Here is a 7,037-nt window from a genome sequence, read left to right on the forward strand (position 1 = left end):
TGCCTGCCAGCTGAGCATGTCCCTCATATGGTGCTGCTCACCCCTGTGGACTTCCCTGACCTGCATGTCACCGACATGACTCCAGTATGGCCATAGCGCTCACTCATGACTCACCAGAATGTAAAGCCAGGAAGCTATTGGGTCTGCAAAGGCTGGATTAACAGCTGGGGCCACAGCGCTTTTAAACAGCAGCCCAGGGGTGTCTGGGGAATTAAACGACTGCAGGAGGTTTTTCTCAACATCTTCCCATGGGCACAGCTGAACGTAACCCCCAGCCCTTGCAGTATCAGGTGAAAGAGGCAGAAAGGTGAAGCCTAAAGGGATTAAGTGGGTGCATGAAGGTGTCTGGGGAGCCTGCAGCATGGCTCATGTCACAGCTGACATCCCCCAGGACGCCTACCCTGGCTTTGCAGGATGGCATTATGGGGTGGAAACCATGTGGGCCCCGTGCTCTGCAATAAACCATGCTGGAAACCAAGCCCCATGAAACCAAACAGGAGTTTATTGAACCAGGCAGGCTGAAAGTATCTGCACAAGCTAATAATAATGTGTTCCTCTAACAAGCTCATCAGCTTCTGGAGCAGTGAAATCATCTCTGGCATATTTCTCTTGATTGCTGTGGCTGTATCGAGTGTTTCTATCAAGGCATTTCCAATAGCCGATACTCATTGTGGTATTTCAATATGGGATTTACTCCCACTCTGCAACACAGCCCTGGTTCAGCCGAGGAAATGAAAACAACGGCGGCTATCGGCACTGTTAAGTTGTTGAGAATTTTTCTGTTCTGGTTGTGCCAGTCTTTTACATCATTTCATCAGTTCTTTGTAAAGAGGAGTCTTTCCTTCTTCCCTAAAACAGAGGCTGTGTGTGCTGGGAACAGCCTCTCCATCCCAGGGGAGCAGCCATCCACCCCAGGGGGCTCAGTGCAGTGCCCCGGCATCACGTGGTGGGAAAGCACCTTAACTGCACTGTTTGTGGAAACAGGCTTTCAGCTTGACACTACCACGAATCTATATCCCTGCAAGCAACAGCCAGTGCTTTTGACCCCCTTGAGGCAAGGAAATCAGCCTCATGGCAGGGAACCGAGCAGTGATCTCATGAAAGAATGAGGCTTCAACCCACGAGACCGAACTACCTCACAAGTGAAACATCAGACAAGAGGATGCCCACTCTTCAAAACCACTCCTCAGCCTTTGTATCTTTTCTCACTCCTCTTCTGTTCTCTTTATCTGATATTGTATTTCCATACCCAACCATAGTCACGTTAAATACCAGCAAGACCTGACAGTTTCCTGGGAAGTGAAGATGCTGAAGGCGATTCAGCTAACACTTCAGCGCCCCTTCTGAAGTTTCTGCTTTGTATCCCTTGAAAATCACTGTCTGATGACAGTTTTCTTAAATACATAAAATTCAATAGAAGTATTTCTAGAAGCAACTTCTTAGCCTCAATGTCCTACCACCATCAATGGGTGACAACAGCAGCAATCCAGTGCAGCTCCGTTAGCAGATAAAAGTATCGGCACACACACATGCACACAAAAGCTTGTATGTTTAAAAGAAGAGTAATTTCTGCAAACTGTATTAATTTATTCCTGAAATTCCACCTGATTCTGTTACATCCTCACTCAATAGCTATAAAGCTTAAAGAAGGGACACTAGTCTCTGTCCTAGTGCTCTGCAGTCACTGCAATCTAGAGAACAGAGCAAGCCAGGAAAGATACTGGAGAAACACATTCCTTGGGTAGAGTGAATTCTCTGTCCGCTGCTTTCTCCATTGAAGCCCAGGAATTCTGACACCCGAAGGCAGTGCCTCGAGGCTGGTTCTGTTGGGAAAAGCGCCATCACAAGTATCTTTAACAGCAACAACACTGCTAAGGGCTGGGCCAGGCTTTAGGAGCAACCTGACCAAAAAGTGACCCGGAGGGTGCCCTGCAAAGGTGTGCCCCACAGCTTGTCTTGGTTGTGAAAGAAACTTGAGCTCCATCTGCAGCCAGAAATGCTTGACTGGGAGGGAATGGAAGGCAAAACTCTAGCTGGCCCCATTCAGGGTACTACTCAGAGCACAGACCATGCATGCTGCTCGGTGGAAGCCACCAGCGTTGCTCACAAGTAACGGCTAGAGCAGGTACATTGCAACATCTGACGGTATTGCAATTTCCTTCACCTGCAACATGTTTCAGTAATGTTAACAGAAACTGTGGATGCTCCCCAGCCCTAAAATGGATCTTGTGCATGGAGCCAATGGTTTTCAGCAGAGCCTGCCACCATCCCGGTCTTCTACCCTGTTTTTGGTAACGAGCTCCATTCCTCCAGGGTTTTATTTTCACTAGGAATTCTTCATAACTTGTATTTATTTGCTCAATGTCAGTTAGATGTCTGCCTTTCCGCTGCACTATCTTTAGCTTCGAAAATATTTTGCATTTCAGGCAAGTATTTCAGCAACTTTTCTGGGAAGAAATAATGCAGAGCATCGGAGTACAGCCGCGTGCAGCGTGCAGAGGCACCCTCAGTGGCTCGGGGATCGCACATTCACCTCGGAAACTGTCCTGCTTGCCTTTTTTCTTGTCTATATGAGGGGATCCCATGTTCTGAAATGGCTGTGTGAGGCTTGTACCCGAGGCAAGGGTAGCGGGACTCATAGAAAGAGGAGGATGGCGTTGCAGTGCAGAGCAGCACAGTGCTGCACAAGCACACAGCATGGTGCACAGCCCAGCCCAGCACCTGCCACACGGGGGGACTGGGAACAGTTTTTAATTAAAGAAGGATTTCCATCTAATACCCAGGGAAGGAATGTGAATAAAACTGAAGTCCCAGAAAACCTGTAGGATTAGTTTTCTCTTTTTGCTGTCACTGAGAGCGCTGTTTGCCTGTAATACCTGTCACACGGTTTGGGTCCTGGCTTTCCTTCTCAAGCACTTTCCTGTAAGACCCAGTGCCTGCACCATTTGCATGTTAATCTTTCTTTTGCACATGCAAATCAGAGCTATTTGCCTTCCAGATTTTAATTTTAGCACATAAAAATAAAATGAAAATAAAATAATAGGAAAACACCATGGGATATTTTGGGAGGTGTTCTGTGCACAGAGACACAGGCATGTCATCTAGCATTAATGGTAGAAAGTCCCCTTTGAGATAAGTGAGCTGGAGAGGTGTGACAGTGTCAAAGGACACTGTCTAGGACTGGGACAATCCCAAATCACCCTTCCCATGCAGGCTATCGCATCACCGAGCAGCTTTGGTAGGTGCTAACGGGTCCATTCAGAGGAAAGCTGACCATAAGCATCCCCAGGATGGGGGTTAACCAGTGACTGGTCCTTCAGAAACCTTTACCACTTATGGGGACAGTTGTCTAGGGGACTGGACCAAACCTAGTCCTAAATCAACCATCACACCACACACAAGTAGATCTGGCTCCTCGTGGGATTGCGCTGAAGTCCATCAACTCCTAAGGCTCCATCCAGGGTATGCCTCCCTGCAATGCCAGCGTAGCTGGCAGGATCATTATCTTTGCAGTAAGCTGTTAATCAAAGCCCCTGCTTGCTGTGCGGGGATGTGTAGTGGGCAGCAGAGCGGACCAGTGGAGCTTGTCAGCATTAATGAGATTACGCTCCCCTAATCTCACAGCAAATCGGATTTGCATGCTGTGCGCATTTATCGCAGGCAGAGAGCGAGAAGGGAGGCGAGAGGCAGCGCAGACCCAGCCTCCCCGGTTCAATTCAAGAGCAGCGGCTCTGCAGCACAGGGGATCCATTTCGTGTCTTTTAAGCATTTATTTGCAGATGACTTCTGAAACCAGAGAGGAGGGGGCTAGCAAATTTGCCCGGGACGCCCAGGACGGGGGCAAGTGTCACCGTGCGGGACGGGGGAAGGAGACCCAACTGCCAGCACGCACCTCTTGGCCTGCCAGTCCGGCACGAACAGCTGTCCTGTTTGCCACAGCATTATGCAAGTTTTGGTTCCAAATAATATAACCAGTGTTATGTTTAAATTCACACCAAATCCTGTTTCTCTTGCTTCCACTTCACAGAGAAATCATGTGTGAAATTTTACCAGGGTCTGACAATTGCTGGCCACAGCTGTGGCCATCATGGACTCCTGCATGTCCTTTGAGGTGGGTCGGGGGCTCTTCCAGCCCTCCAGCCCCACGCTGCGGAGCGGGTTTGCTCCTCTTTGGGGTCCCAGCTTGTGCTGTCTCAATAAAGGCTGCGGTCCCACAGCAGCTTCCCCACGACCAAGCCCTGCCGCCTGACCTATGCCAACACAGAGCAAGGAGATAAGACGAGGTCTGAGGGGAAGGACCCCTCCAACAAGACCCGGTTCTCAAGCTACAGAGCATCACTCTGCCTAGACCTTTAGTCTCCTGGTGAGCCTCGAAGCAACAGATATATCGACCACCGGCTGCTTTGTCAAAGCAGCTACATTTCTTTTGATACACTCATCAGAAACATGATCAAATGCCAAGGTCCAGCTTTGGGTGAAGAGGATTCATATAACCTTGCTGCAGCCCAAAGCACGGTCCTGTTAAATACGAGCACAAATCCTGTGTCTGCGGCATCGCTGGGGGATGTGAGCACCATCCCTGCATGTGACAAGTGGTAACTGCATGGACAAGTCACATGTTTTTGCAAATAGAGCCTGAGCCCAACTGTTCAGCTACATATTTAGGACAAAGTTGCAATAACCAGAGAGGCTTTTGAACTTGGGAACAATAGGAGCTATTTTCAATGGCTGAATAATGTTGAAAATCTGTCCCTTAACGTCAGCTTGCAGAATCATCATTTTTCCCACTAAATAATATAAAAGTTTAATTTTTTCTCAGTGGATTTCAATGCAACATTTACTTTGAGACCGTTTATTCCTCATCCAAGAATAGCAGGGAGACAGGCTGAAAAAGAACAAGATGATCTTTATCATTTCAAATAGAGCAGTTCCAATATTTCTTTTAACCATCTTGCTGTAGTTCTACGTGTTTATGTGCATCCCATAAGAACAACTTTAGGGAATCACTTGTTTTCATGTTTTACATCAAATTCCTTTGATGAAGAGAAATAAAACTGAAACTCATACAGATATTGCTACTGTTGATGTTTGTTTTTTTTTAAAAAAAAAGAAATAGTTTTCTATGCAAAAATGAAGCATGTCCAAAGTAATGCACTTCAGGAGGGTATATTGATGGTTAAAGGAAAAGAAACATTATTCACTTGGATTATTTTTCATGGTAATCATTTCTAAATGTTCATGGATGGCTTAAATATTGCAGAGGATACATATTTTGTATTACATAATGTTGTAACACTACTGAAAAAACTTTCTGAATAGACATGTTTTAGAAATCCAACTTGGAATGAAAACTAATTTTGAAATATTGGAATCTCTCAGATTTCAAAGTAGGTCTCCTCATTACTCAGTGGAAGTATCTCTTCTTAATTAAAAGAATACATAGAAGCATTTTTCATAGCCTGGCAGCAGTGTGCTGGGCAAATAATTAATCTTGTATTGTCTTTTTGGCAGCATAGCACTTTCCTGCAACACTGCTTGTGCAGTAGTTTATCCCTATGTGAACTAGGGGCAGGCTACGCTAAAATAACCTTCTGATTCAGATAGATGACAAGGACTAAGATTTTATAGCCGTGAAAGTAGCTGTGCACAACAATTAAAAAATAGCACTCTATCTAATCCTGTGTTTCATGAACATGGGTCTTTTGTTATTACAATTCAGAGATACCCTCCGTTTCATGTCAGTCTTTGTGCTCGCAGTATTTGCTTTTTTGCTTCTTGTTGTACACATTTAAACATCTGTTTTCCATTACTGGCCCTCTGAAACATGACTTACCACTGTAGTACAGGCAAAAGCATTGAGGATGGCCATGAAAACCCTGCTTTTGTTTAGAGCACAGTTGCCAGATAAGATTATTTAAGCTGATAAAAAACCAAAACAATCTCAGGGTCACCGATGCTGGCGTTCTGGCCCACTTCTCTTTATTAGATAGTTTTGGCCAAGGGGCTTTGACTGATCTTGTCGCTGTTGCTTGTAACCTTCTGCCCAGTGATGATTTCATCTTCCTCTCAACACCATTCTTCTGTGATTAGAAATGATCCTCTGACAACATGTCTGAAACAGAGAGGTGGACAGGGTTTATGGATGCAATTAAATGAGTGGTCAGCACACAACGTGCTGCGACATCTATTTCTGTGCTGGCATCCTCTGACACCAACTTGGTAGGTACAACAGGAGCGTCTTCATGCCACGGCGTGCCACTGCGCATCACCTTCACCTTCCTGGTGAAAAGAGGTTATGCCAATGTAAGAGCTAGAAAGAGGAGGTGGCAGCAAGGAAACCAGCAATGTCCTTTGGCAATCTGCTACGTGTTGAAAAGGCTGGAAATCCTGTTAAGTTAAAGCAAAGGGTGAGGCTGGTGCTGTCGGCTCCACTGCAATGTTCATCCCTTTAGGCAAGAGGCAAAGCGGAGCTGGAGCAAACTGCATTTTCCCCACAGCGCTGATAGCAGCTGCTTCCCCCAGCTCAGCTCCTGGGTGACTGCTGTCCTTGCAAACCACCTGCTCTCCTGGCCTGGGGCTCACGGCACGTCTGACTTCTCCACACACGAAGCAATTTCCTGCCAGATTTCCACTGCCATAGGGGAAGGTTATAAATGATGCCCAAAGAGCTGCTTCTCTGTGCTAATTAACACTATAGCGCTACAGAGTCCTATTTTGGGCCAGCGGTTTCCAGTGCTTCATAGTCGAAATGCTCCCCCTGCTATTCCGGCGCTGGCTTCCCCTCCGACAGGGCACGGGCAGAGCCCCGCGAGCAGTTCCCCCCTCCGGAGGCACTGCCCCACTGGCTACCAGTGATAATGTCCCTCGAGTTTCAACTTGAACAAACCCAAGTGAATGTGGCTGACTTCTACCATGAGTTCAAGAACATGGAAATGTTTAATGCATGTTTTGATATGTCCTGGGATAATCTAGGACCTTTTGAGGCCTTTTTTATCCAAAGCAAACTTCAGAACGTAATCCTGGCAGATCTCTTGGAA

This window comes from Falco biarmicus, chromosome 4 (genome assembly GCF_023638135.1).
Source record: "Falco biarmicus isolate bFalBia1 chromosome 4, bFalBia1.pri, whole genome shotgun sequence".
In the NCBI taxonomy this organism is placed as follows: domain Eukaryota; kingdom Metazoa; phylum Chordata; class Aves; order Falconiformes; family Falconidae; genus Falco; species Falco biarmicus.